Below are 13,945 nucleotides of genomic sequence, written 5' to 3' on the forward strand. Positions count from 1 at the left end.
AACAACAATACACCTCTTTACTCCTAAATACCCCAGAATGTATTTATTAGGAATAGAGATATACTGTTACATAATAACTAGAATATAGCTATCAATTTCAGTAAATTTAACATAATGTTTTTGTTTAATCTACAATTTGTATTATAATTTTGTCTATTGACATGATTCTCCTTATAGGATTTGCCTTCCTCCAGTGCAGTATCCAGTCTAGGGCAGGTTTTTCTTTTAATTGTTATGAGTCTTTTTTTTTAATGTTTATTAATTTTTGAGACAGAGAGAGACAGAGCATGAATGGGGGAGGGTCAGAGAGAGAGGGAGACACAGAATCAGAAGCAGGCAGGCTCCAGGCTCTGAGCTGTCAGCACAGAGCCTGATGTGGGGCTCGAACTCACGGACTGTGAAATCATGACCTGAGCCGAAGTCGGACACTTAGCCGACTGAGCCATCCAGGCACCCTGTTATGTGTCTTTTAATGTGTCATACGTCTTTGTCATGCCTCCTTTAATCCGGAACAATAGCACAGCCTTTCCTTGTCTTTAACGACATCGACAGTTTGAAGATTACAACCTTCCTCCCTCTTTTTTCAAATAGGACTTTCCAGATGTTGGGTTCGTCTCATGTTTTTCATGCTTATACTCAGGTTGCACACTCCCGGCCACAGTACCATGTAAGCGTTTCCTTATCAGGGTATCATATCCAGAAGCACACAATACTGATCTGTCTTTCATTGGTGATTTAAATTTTGATCATCTGGTCAAGGAGTTGTCTTATTTCTCTCCTCTATAATTCTATGATCCCTCCGCCACTTCACAAATAGTAAGCAGCCTGAGGGTGATGCTGTAAGACCATGCAAATATACTGCTTCTCAGAAAAAATCTCTTCCTGGATTTATCTTCCACAGAGAGTTCTTGATTGATCAAATCTCTATTCTGATAGTTGAAAATGATGATTTTTCAGCCCCAGCACTCCTTCGCATTCGTCAGTTGGCACTCAGGATTCTACTGTGAGCAAGAGATCTCCCTTCTCCCCATTTATTTATTTAACTATCTATTTATAATCAACATGGGAAAACACATTCCTGGTTTTTTTTTCCAATGGTTTATAAATTATTAGTGTGCTTTATTATTTTGCTGCCCAAATTGTTCTAGATTTGGCCAATGAGAATCCTTCAGCCTTGTGACATGTCATGCCCACATCAATTTTTATTTTAGTATTTACTTCCTGGCTGAATGTCTCAGTCTCATCCTTATAACTGTCCTGGAAGCAATAGTTCTGAGGAGGCCTAATTACTTTTAGTGAGAATGCTTCTTGGTTCTTTTAGAGGGTAGAGTTATTTTATATTCTGTATGTATGTATACATTCTTATATATGTACATACCTGTGCATATATACATACGTAATATTTATATTTGTATAGGTACTTTTACAAATATTACCTATCTACATACCAACAAATTCATGTGCACATACAAATGTATGTGCATATACATATTTTATACCTAATAAGTACAGTGATATTTCCAATTCCAAACCATTTCTGTAGAGTTTTTTTATCCCTCTATCCACTCCATATCTGTACTTCTTTCTTTCACACTGAGAACCCTGGCTCCCTACAACTTTTTGTGGCTCCCAGCACATTTACTCACTTGCTCAATCCTATAATACATCTATAATATTTCATAATCGCTTCACTCGTTCATATGCCTAGACAATAATAATAGCAATACACAAGCCCACGAAGAAATATTTCAGGACTTATTTGTACTTCTTACCCTTCACCTTCTTCTCTCATTTTGCCCAGACAGAGGGGGGATATCTATCTGTCTATGTATGTATATGTATGTATGTATGTATGTATGTATCTATCTATCTATCTATTCTATCATCTATTATCTATCTGGTGTGGGACTTGATCTCACAGCCCTGAGATCATGACCTGAGCTGAGATCAAGAGTCGGACGCTTAACTGACTGAGCCAATGTCATAAGGGTGCCCTTGTGATATTTACTTCAAATATGATTGGGTTCACATGTTTCAGGCTGCTTTCAGTTTTAAGAGCCCTTCTTCCCTGTTACTGTTGATTTAGTTTTATTATTTATTTGGCAACGTAAAACATTCCCAAACGTTCACACTTCACAAGCTGTATCTTCGGAAAGGTGTCCCTCATTCTCCTATCACCTCCCTTCCATTCTCCTCATCCCTTTGTAGTAACCTGCTTCACTGTGTCCTGATTTAACTTTCATGGAGATCTCCGTCATTCTTTTATAGAGCCCCATAGGACCCCACTGTGTATATGTACCTAAGTTTATGCAACCAGTCTCCTATTCTTGGACATTTATGTGGTTGACAGTATTTTTCAATTGTAAATAATGCCACAATGAATAATCTGAAGCCTATATATTTTTGATTGTTGGAAGTGTATCTTCCAGGTAAAGTTCTAGAAGTGAAACTGATGAATTGAATGCTAAATTTTATTAGATATTGCCAAAATGTAGCATTTTGCATTTCTGTCTGTATTGACAAACTGTTGAATATTTGCTTATCTAATGGATTGGAAAATGATTTTGTATTTTTCAGTCTTATTATGGGGGAAATTGAAACTCTTTCCATGTATTTAAGGGCCGAAATTCATTTTTTGGACCATTTTTTTTCTGTAGAATTTTGTGGACTTTTTAAAATTCGTTTTTTAGAAGTTACTTATCAAAGAAGGATAATATGTCTTTATCTGTAGTATAGGCTGCAAATGTTTTATTCCAGTTTGTCATTTGTCTGAGTTTGCTGATGGTACTTTCGTCTTGCAGACCATTTTTGTTTTTATGTGGTCAAATTTAAACAATCGTTTCTTTATGTGTCTGTAATTTTAGTCATAATTAGAAAGCCTTCCTTATACCCAAGATAGAGAGGGATTCATTTGTGTTTTCTTCTAGTACTTGCATAGGTTTGTGGGGCTCATTCTTATTTTTTTTAATTTTTTTTAACGTTTATTTATTTTTGAGACAGAGAGAGACAGAGCATGAACGGGGGAGGGTCAAAGAGAGAGAGACACAGAATCTGAGACAGGCTCCAGGCTCTGAGCTATCAGCACAGAGCCCGACGCGGGGCTCGAACTCATCGACCACGAGATCATGACCTGAGCCGAAGTCGGCCGCTTAACCGACTGAGCCCCACCCTGTGGGGCTCATTCTTAATTTAGATTTCTGCCCCATTTGGAGTTTGTCTGTATGTATATTTAATGGACCTAATTTTATCTTTTTTCAAATGGTTACTCATTTGCTCCACACCATTTTTTTTTTCAATGCCGAAGTTGCGTCAGAGAACTTTTTCTGTAAAAAGCTAGACTGTAAATATTTTAGGCTTTGTGAACCCTGTGATCTCTGTTGATAGTGCTCAGTACAACTGCTCTAAGACTATGTAAATACAAGGGCATGGTTGTGTTCCAGTCAGAGGTCATTTACAAAGCCAAGCGGTGCATCTTTTCTGGCCTGTAAGCTGGAGTTTGCTGAACTCTTGTCTGTTTTATTGCGTTCGTTTGTCTGCCTATTCATGAACCAGGGTCATACTGTGTTCATTATAGAAGCTTTGTAGTATGTTTCATGTCTGATGGTGATCATCTCCACTCAGAGCCCTATCTACTCTTGAATTTATTTTTCTGTATAAAATTTAGCATCAGCCTGATAGGATATAAAAATTAAAAACTCATGGGAAGATTTATTAAAATTACATTAAATTTGAAATCGATTCAGTCTCAATGATGTGCCTGATCTGTTTCCTGTGCTTTGTTTCAGTTGCTTTTGGTACTTAGAGAAATATGGATTTTTAGTGTGAAGGTTCCCATTGAACAAACACTATTTATACCACACTGAATCTCCTTTTTTCTTTCTTATCCTCTTACTCTCTGATATTCCATTTCTAATAGTATCTGTTGACTCTATCTATGACCTATACATCAGTCAATGGTGTTATTCTATTTTCCTTGTTTTCCTCCCCTTCTCCTCACATTTAAAAATTTCTATTCTCCTTACTTTGTCAGAATTACTAATATTCACATATGATTCTTTAACCCATGTTCCATATTGTTTTAGTCCCAGCTGTACGATTTAAAATACATTAAATCTGCATTGGCTCTCTTTCTACTGAATTTCTCCCCATCATCTTTTGTTTGAATGAAGATCGGACTTTATTTTTTTTTTAATTTTTTTAACGTTTATTTATTTTTGACCTAGAGAGAGACAGAGCATGAGTGGGGGAGGGGCAGAGAGAGAGAGGGAGACACAGAATCTGAAACAAGCTCCAGGCTCCAAGCTGTCAGCACAGAGCCTGACGTGGGGCTCGAACTCAGGGACCGCGAGATCGTGACCTGAGCTGAAGTCGGATGCTCAACCGACTGAGCCGCCCAGGCGCCCCAAATGAAGATCAGACTTTAATAAATTGCTCAAGAAGAGCACACATGTACAGTACTCACCAAGTGAGTGAAAGAAATTATGAAAAAAAATTTTTTTTCCAATTCCTATAAATGTAGCTCTTGTTTCCATTCTAAGGTAGAGAAGATGGTTAATTATTCCAAACTGTAATAGAGAAATAATATGGCGTTTTGGGGAACCTTTGCTACATCTGTCTACATCAGCTTCCTGAATTACCCAGTCCTGCACGTCTGGGGAGCTGGGACCATTCAGAATTCTATTCCTTGGAATATATTTAGCCTACATTACACAGTTAGTAAGCAAAGGCAAGCAAACCAACTTTTTTAGAATGTGAGCTGATCCGAGGGAAAAACTACAAAACTGTGTCTCAAATCCCAGACAAATATAATGCAACATATGAATGTCCTAGGTAGTGGTTCTCATATGTGGCAAAATAATGTTACACATGATGCAAAGTTCTGATCGTAATTTCCAATAATTTCATTTTTGTTCACTCCTATGACCATCCATGAGAAGTCTCTGGAATAATGTGTCTTCTGCCAATAAGCCTGGCATAGCGTTGTTCACAGGAAACTTTTCCTTTTTATTAAAAAAAAAAATTTTAGGGGCGCATGGGTAGTTCAATTGGTTAAGCATCTGACATCAGCTTAGATCATGATCTCACAGTTTGTGAGTTCAAGCCCTGCATCGGGCTCTCTGCTGTCAGCACGGACTTCTTTGGATCCTCTGTCCCCCTGTCTCTCTGCCCTTCTCCTGCTCTCTCTCTCTCTCTCTATCCCTCTCTCAAAAATAAATAAAGTAAACATTTAAAGAATTTTTAATATTTGTTTATTTTTGAGAGAGACAGAGTATGAGCAAGGAGAGGGGCAGAGAGAGATGGAGACCCAGAATCCGAAGCAGGTCCAGGCTCTGAGCTGTCAGCACAGAGCCCAACATGAGGCTCGAACCCACAACCGTGAGATCATGACCTGAGCCAAAGTTGGACGCTTAACCCACTGAGCCATCCATGCACCCCTCCACAGGAAACTTTTTACATGCTGGTTCTAGCCATGGATCATGGAGGATTCTTTCTCTTACATTCCATTCCTTGGGCTGTTATGAGACCAAAAGTAAAAGCCCTGAAGAAGCACAGCTTCTGAGAAAGAACCCGATATACAGAGCAGGGATAGTGTGCCTTAGAGACATGCAGTGAAAGGAAAAAAAGAACTAAGATGGGAAAGTGAAGGACCCTGGTAAAATGAAAGAGAAACAAGACACACAGACCATTCTTCCACCAACCTTCCCCATCCATTAGAGAAACTGCATGGGAAAAGGGTAATAATCTCTCAGAACGGTATGACCTCAAATATTAAACATTATCCAAAATACAGGCAGGGATAGAACAAAAATTAAGATTTCAAATATACAGGGGTGCCTGGGTGGCTCAGTCAGTTAAGCGTCTGACTTCAGCTCAGGTCATGATCTCACAGTCCATGAGTTCGAGCCCCGCGTCAGGCTCTGTGCTGACAGCTCAGAGCCTGGAGCCTGCTTCAGATTCTGTGTCTCCCTCTCTCTCTACCCCTCCCCCACTCATGCTCTGTCTGTCTCTCTCTCAAAAATAAATAAGCATTACCAAAAAAAGATTTCAAATATACAAAACTACTGCAAAAAAGTCAGAAAATAGAAGTTTCTGCTGATGCAAAGACTCTTCACAAAAGCATTCATTCCCTATTCTCTTCTAATAATTATCTCCATCCCATATCCTTTTACTACCAGTCGCATCGGAAACCTTAACAACTCAGGTGTGTTTGAATGTGCCTTATAGATAATAAGCAACACCTCCAGAATCTCTGTCCAATTCTATTAATAAAACATATGAGCGGTTCTCAGAAAGTAGCAAATTTTATGATAGGTTCCACATACTATCTAATCAAATTTTATTTTTTCCGGATTTGAACAACCACTCTTTTCCTGCAGTTTTAATGAATGGAGCATTGCAGCCAAACCTTGCATTCTGCTGAAGGTATCTTCAGAAGTAATTCGACTTTTGGGGGATAAGGCACTAGTTCTGAGGGCTCTCAGAAATAATTATGTTCGAACGGAATCTTGGGGCCTCCTTCCAGCCCCAAATCCTACCCACTAGAGAACCAACAAAGTAGGGCGGCCCAGTCAGTGTGGAACAAACACCATCATCCATGAAGACCCAATAACTCCTAAAGTCTAGAGTTCTTTGGGAAACGTTCAAATGGTAACATCCAGGAACATAAAGGATAGTTCCTACGTTCTCCTAAATTCATGCCAAATACAGAACTTGGCACAAACTTGCAGGGAGACTTAGATCTGCACAGACTCAGAGTTCACATACCTAGTTAGTTATGCTGAGGAGCACAGTCTGTCCTCAAATCTCAGGCCCCAGCAGAATGGAGAGGACCAGAAAAAGATGGCTGTCTGTCGTCTTTTCAATGTCAAGAACCAGACCTCATGCAAGCGTGGTCAAATGGATGTTAGGGTCTCATTAATTTCGCCCATCAGGAAAGTCATTCCTACACTGGCAAAAAGTGAGTACGGGGTATCTCGGGGGTTTAGAAACATCACCTTTAACGTTCTCCATGAGAAGACTGAGAAAAATCTCTGCTATAGAACAACATGAAAAAGAAGGGACAAGTATTTCCCACTAATTCATTCCTATTGGTTGCTCTGATGCGTACAAACACGAACACTGAGTGTTCAGAATCACACTTGCAAATTGGGCCTTCCTGAAATAAATCAATTGCTGAGTGGCATCACAGCAAACTCTAGGCCACCAGGAAAGAAAAAAAAAAAACAAAAAAAGCGAAATATTCAGCTCTGCCATTGAGAATTCATGGGCTGCTTGAGAGACGGAAGATAACTTTATTTTTATTTTTTTCAGATGATCCCAAACTGCTTATTTCTTTTTCTAAATAGTGACTCTAGAGAGGTTAAAAGTAGGTAGCTTCCCACTACTCATAGCCTGACTTGAAATGCAGCCAGGCCAAGATCCATCTTAAACAGATAAGAATTGAACATTTAAACATTTGAATATTTAAAGACTGCCTTGCCCCACACTGGGAGCCCTGGGTATGTTACTGACATACTGATTTCCAATTCTGTTGAAGCTCCCTTTCCAGTGAAGAGTTTCAAGGGCTCTGGCAGAACGCTGGGGGGCAGTTGTTCTGGTTAGTGTTTGCTCATTTGTTGCCTTTCTCATGTGCCAGAATTGACTGGAGAAATGGAGCAAGGGCCCTCAGGATATGAGATGGAGTGGATTGCGGTGGGCTGTGGCTGGATTCTTTTTCTCTGCCCCCCCCCCCCCGCGAGCCCGGCCCAAAAAAAAAAAAAAAAAATGTCAATGAGTTCTCATGGCAACCAGATTTGGAAGAATCTGAAGTGGAGGGCTAAAACATGCCAAAACAAAGAAATAAAATCTGTCCACATAACAGGGTAATTCCAGAAACAGTTGCCTGGGGGCTCAAATGAAATCTGATTCCCATCTTTAGTGAATTTCCATCTTGATTTTATCTTTACTATTTTACTCTGTTCCTGGATTTCCTCTAATAGCACCAAGACCCTGATAAGCTAAGAAAATTGGTCTTGATTCTTGCTTGTGAACCTTTGAGCTGGGGCTCAGACTTTTCTTGGTTGCCCACTTGTAAAGCACCTGACTCCCTTGGCAAAGCAAGTTACCCACATTGAAATTCAGAGCCAGGTTGACCCTGGCCAGCCTCTTTAAGACCTTTCAAGCATCTCTGCTCAGGGTGTTTCAAGTACTTGTGCAGAAATAAAAGGCCAGAGGATTTGATTCAGAAGTATGAGCTTTTAAGCTGCATTTCAGATTAGGAAAGCGTAGGTGGTGACTATGCAAATTTATCTGATTAAAAAATGTTCTATGAAAAATAAAGAACTTACTCATTTAAGACACCAATAATGTCAAACTTTCACCAGCTCTGCTTGCTAACTGGTTAATTAGCAGATACGGCCATCCACTGCAGGGTAAAACTCTTTTTCCTCTACTGCCATGCACTTATATTTCTGCATCTCCGTCTCCTTTCCTTTAAGATGGAAACATCATTGATACCTACTGCTATGGGCCACGTGTGTTCAATAAGTCTGGAATCTAATCACTAAATAAATATTTGTTGATAACTTACTGTCCATAAGACTGACCTTATGTAGGCAGCAGGGGATAGGGAAATGAGTAAAATCAATCTTTGCTATCCTATAGATGGTATCTCTCACCACCTAGATTTTCCTAAAAGATTTGTCATACTTTTGACTCAAAGATTCTGCAAGTAAGTGTAACAGCAACGCTCTCGTCCACCATCACAACATTCACCCCAGAGTTTCGGGAATGAGAAAAGACCAGGTGGGACTCAAGGTTGAAGACCATATTCCTTACGCTTAATTGATATCCTGAAAGGATCTGCTCCTTACTTTACTCCCTTGTTTTCTATCTTGCAAAATGAATGTCCTGTGACATCTGAAGTCTTCAATTAGGATTAAAGTTCTTTAGAGCAAACAAAAGAAAACTGACAAATCCTATAAGAACAAAACATTTTTTTTCCTTTCAAATTGGCTATCAGTGCCTTCACCCCAAAGTTCTGGTGAGTGGAAAGTGGAAAGACAGCTACGTACAATAAGCTTTCGTTCTGAAACTACGCAATCCGGATAAAAGCAAGAAAATTCATCAGGGCCCAGAGAAGTTGCTATGGGAAACTGAGCTGGTCTTTAATGTGGTTCTCCTGTCTTGTATATGATTTAACTGTAGAGAGAAACAATGAGATTGTTTCCTTTTTTGCTCAAGTTATCTTGATAGCTTGTTTTGGCAAGAGATTGTCAAGCATTGGGAAATTGCAAAACTTATATTAATGTGTTGAAAAGCAAAATCTGCCACATCTCATATATATGTATGTGCAAGTGTCTGAGACGTGACCCTGAGAGCCTATGGGCTACGCAGCTCACCTTTGGGAGCTGTGCCTGTATTTTATATGAAGCAGAGCGGTGCAAACGCCTCCTGAAGGAGACTCAGAATCCTTTCCTTGACAACTTGGATGATGCTCTTTACAATCCTGCCTTTCCACTTCAGTCACAGAGACTTACCACATTTTCTAGTGAGTGGCACAGTCTCTCTACCTGCAGGTACAGGCTAAATGTGCCCCTCTTACCTCAAAAAAACCCATACCCAATACCTCAGGATATGACCATCTTTGGATATAGGCTCTTTAAAGAGAGAGTTATATTAAAATAAGGCACGGGGGGTGGGGGGGGGGCGCCTGGGTGGCTCAGTCAGTTAAGCATCCGACTTCGGCTCAGGTCATGATCTCACGGTTTGTGAGTTTGAGCCCCGCATCGGGCTCTGGGCTGACAGCTCAGAGCCTGGAACCTGCTTTAGAGTCTGTGTCTCCCAGTCTCTCTGCTCCTCCCCTGCTCATGCTCTGTCTCTCTCTCTCTCTCAAAAGTAAAATAAAAAATTTAAAAAAAAAATAAGGCATAGAAGGGAAAACCATGTAAAGATTCAGAGAGAAGGCCATTTATAAGTCAAGGAGTGAGGTCTCAGAAGAAACCAACCCTGCTGACACTTTGTTCTCAAACTTCTACCCTCCAGAAGAGTTGTTTACGCCACTGAGTCTGTGGTGCTTTGTAATGATAACTCCAGCAAACTAATATACCGGGCAAACAATAAACTCAATTTTTTATTGTTGTTTTATATTTTTCAGCTCTGTGGTTCTTCATATTGTGATTAACAAATGCTGTTATATACTACACTACAGATATTATAAGAATATAAGACAGGCACTTAGGAAACATTTAGTAGAATTTTGAATAAATTAAAAACATGGGACAAAATACATGTACTAAAGCTTGATTTGTGGAAAAGTATTAATTTTATAGTGAAAAATAATAAACCAAAAGTAATTATTAATTAGAAACTGACAGACTAGCATGCTACGTGAAGGGAGAAGACTGAGTAAAGTAATAGTAAAAACCATAATTCTACAAGTAAGGCAAGTAACTCTTTTAATAGGGTTGAGAATAATAAACATTGCAATAAAGTTTCCTTTTTAAATTATTCTTTTTTTTTTGGATTATAGCCTAACAAAACAATATTTTTATTTTTTTTTAATTTTTTTTAACGTTTATTTATTTCTGAGACAGAGAGAGACAGAGCATGAACAGGGGAGGGTCAGAGAGAGAGGGAGACAAAGAATCTGAAACAGGCTCCAGGCTCTGAGCTGTCAGCACAGAGCCTGACGCGGGGCTCGAACTCACAGACAGTGAGATCATGACCTGAGCCGAAGTCGGGCACTTAACCTACTGAACCACCCAGGCGCCCCCAAAACAATATTTTTCAACATATGTATTGTGCTGTGCTGATCACACTTACAACCATGTGGGTATAGGGTGAATGTGAAAATTTGCTCGAGAGGAGAGAAAAAACTGAAATAATTATACCTTCTCAGAAACAAAATATGTAACATCATAAAAACACACAAAGTAGAAGTCTCTAACCTGGAAATCTTGAATGAGATTTGGTGATTTTATGAAAAATGTATGTATGTATGTGTATATGTTTCTAAGGAAGGGGTCTAATCTTTTCTCAGTCTCTCAAATAATAGCCACTTCTCAAGAAGACGAAGAACTGTATACCTAAAGCATAATTATGTTTGTTAAAAAAAAAAAAAGGCCCCCAAATATTAATCAAAGTTCAGTGACACCTTAGAATTGGAAAATCTGGGACTCACCAAATTCCATGGTGCACGAGCATTTGTTAAATATCCCGTCTATGGATTTGGATAGAGATGCGCTGTGGTGTCAGAGATGTGGAGTACGTGTTGTGTCCGTGTGTTTACAGGATAAATTCCGTATCTGTCTGCAATAACTGAAGTGTGGCCCCACCCCGTGTCTCCAGGAAGGTATCAAATAACAAAATCCCACAACTTTTAAATATTTTTTTTTTCAACGTCTATTTATTTTTGGGACAGAGAGAGACAGAGCATGAACAGGGGAGGGGCAGAGAGAGAGGGAGACACAGAATTGGAAACAGGCTCCAGGCTCTGAGCCATCAGCCCAAAGCCCGACGCGGGGCTCGAACCCACGGACCGCGAGATCGTGACCTGGCTGAAGTCAGATGCCTAACCGACTGCGCCACCCAGGCGCCCCAAAATCCCACAACTTTTAAAACCACAAACCCTGAGATATCCTCGCATCCTATCATTGTGTTCTATAAAGGAGAAAAGGGGGCTCCAAAAATGGAAATGTTCACGGTGATTGCTGGAGTGAACGGACGTCTACTTCCTTGATGTCCAGCCAAGAGCCCGCCAGCTCATGTCATTATAAAGGGCTGGGCATCCTCTTCCTGCCACCACAGAAAGAAGTGTGTTTTTGCTATCTTACTAGCCTTCAAGGTGTCCTAGGTACCAGGTTTTATTCTGTAGTCGTGAAGGGTCCTCTTGACAAGGAGTAAAGTGAAGTAGGACTTTCTTGTTTGCCGAACAGAATAGTGGGAGATTCAGTGGAGTAGAGGGTAAGTGGTTGTCAGCACAGGTTCTGGAGCCAGGACACCTGCCGGCAAGGCCCAGCTCTTGCCATTTGTGAGGTCACAAGCAAGCTTCTTAATTTCCTTGTGGAAACCTGTCCCTTGTCTGCAAAATGAGAATAAAAATAGTGTCTGTCTCCTAAGAGTTGTTCTGAGAATTATGTGAGTTCATAAACACGAGGCCTTTACAAGAGCACTCGGCTCATATGACGAATGGCTTACGCCAGGCGGAGCTCATTCTCTTCCCCTCCCTTCTTCTTGGGTGAGGTCTTCAATGAAGCCGATTTTGAAGAGAGAAAGAGACTTTTACAATGACTTTACAAGCTGAATTTCATTTGTCCCCTTCCATTAGTTCTGCCTCCTGCCCAACACTGTTCCACAACTACCACATGATCAAGGGGTTCAACGGAAGGACTTTTACTGGTTTGCTGTTTGTCCTGTGAGTTTTCTGAGCTTATCTCTCTTAGCAGCCTTACAATTTGACATATCATATGGCCCATGATAAGTCTGTCTGGTGTCTTCATACATATTAGTTATTCTAAACTTCTTAGTTTTTATATACTAGATGGGAAGAAACATATACTCTTTACTTTTCTAGCTTTATCCTTTTTTTTTTAATCTTAGAAAAATATGTCATCAGACCCAAACAAAGGAAGGACAGTTACTGTAGATTGACCATCCAAAGCCATTCCAGTATCCCTTGCTTTCCCTCTACAATCAAAGTGAAAATGAAAATACTCACATCCCCAACCTGCCAGGGGCTTATGGTGATGAATGCTCCATGTCTGGCCAATGAGATCTAAGATGAAGCCTGTGGATTAGATGTCTGAGGAACTTACCCTCTTCCCTTTATTTTTTCCTGAAATGAAATGATTTCTAGAAGTGAATCCATCGTCTTGTGATATCGGCATAAAACCATGCGCTGAGGACAGCAGAGCAAGAAGATAGAAAAAAAAAAAATTGAATTGATGTCATTGTTCAGCTACAGTATCAGCCCTGAATGCCTTACCCTTGGACTTCTGCTCTTAAATCAGACAAATAAAGCCATTATTCACATTTCATGCTGCTTCTAACCAAATACAATCCTAAAGGATATAACAGACATTCTAACTTAATTAGTTGGGAATAAAAGGACCCAAAGACAACAATTATGCAAGATGTGTGCCCTCTTCAAGCCACACTGCTGTGAAAATCCTGGAAGAAATGGGAAAGACTGCAGATGAAAAGTTTTTGGAAAGTTATACAACTTTCTCATGATGAATATAGGGCACCTGAATAGTTATTAAGGGTATACTTCAATACAAGACACAGCAAAAAAAAAGCCCTGTGGGATCCTACATGTGTATGAGGAAAGTTTGAAGTCCAAAGCTGCTTATCCCATTACTCTGGAGTCTGCCTCTTTCCAAACCATGCAAAATTAGATACAGTTATATGCTCTTAGGGGACTATCTGCAAAATGGTTGCTTACAGCTCCTTCTTGGCATCATAGGAAGAAAAATCTTCACAATAACATTTTCCATTTATTTTAAAGTACAAAACATTCATTTATGGCCTACTATGTGCAGTGCATTGGGCTAAGGGCTGAGCATGCAAAGATGGAAAGACCTAGGACTACCTTGAGGATTCAATTTAAGCATCATACAGTTCTATATATCACTGTAATGGTAAGTAGGGAAATATATACACATGTATGTATATGTGCATGTGTGTATATATCAAAAATTTTAGAAAGATACTATTTTATTAATTCGAGAGGGAAATGTTAATTAAATGTTAATTAAGCTCCTCTTCCCACCCCAGGACTGTATGTCTTCACCTCAACTCTTTATGGAAATCTTGGCCCTAATTTCACCAAAAGTCCCAAACTCTAACTTACACTGAATATATATATATATATAATGCAGTAAGGAAGATATAATGACTATTGCTGGTGTATAGAAAAGTATCAATATCTTCTGCATGATTTTGTAATCAGTCAAATTATAAAATT

At 39.6% G+C, this 13,945-nt stretch overlaps 1 long non-coding RNA gene across 1 annotated transcript in view; it reads right to left on the reverse strand.

The window, feature by feature from the left end:
- Positions 1-11,531: 11,531 nt before the first annotated feature.
- LOC121028502 (uncharacterized) overlaps positions 11,532-13,945 on the reverse strand; it is an 82,054-nt gene continuing 79,640 nt past the window's right edge. The window contains exon 10 of the long non-coding RNA XR_005789261.1: positions 11,532-12,814. This is a non-coding gene — a long non-coding RNA (uncharacterized LOC121028502). The remainder of the gene's footprint in view (positions 12,815-13,945) is intronic.

The sequence above is a fragment of the Herpailurus yagouaroundi genome, unplaced genomic scaffold, assembly GCF_014898765.1.
Source record: "Herpailurus yagouaroundi ecotype Mexico unplaced genomic scaffold, PumYag 100, whole genome shotgun sequence".
NCBI classification, from domain to species: Eukaryota; Metazoa; Chordata; class Mammalia; order Carnivora; family Felidae; genus Herpailurus; species Herpailurus yagouaroundi.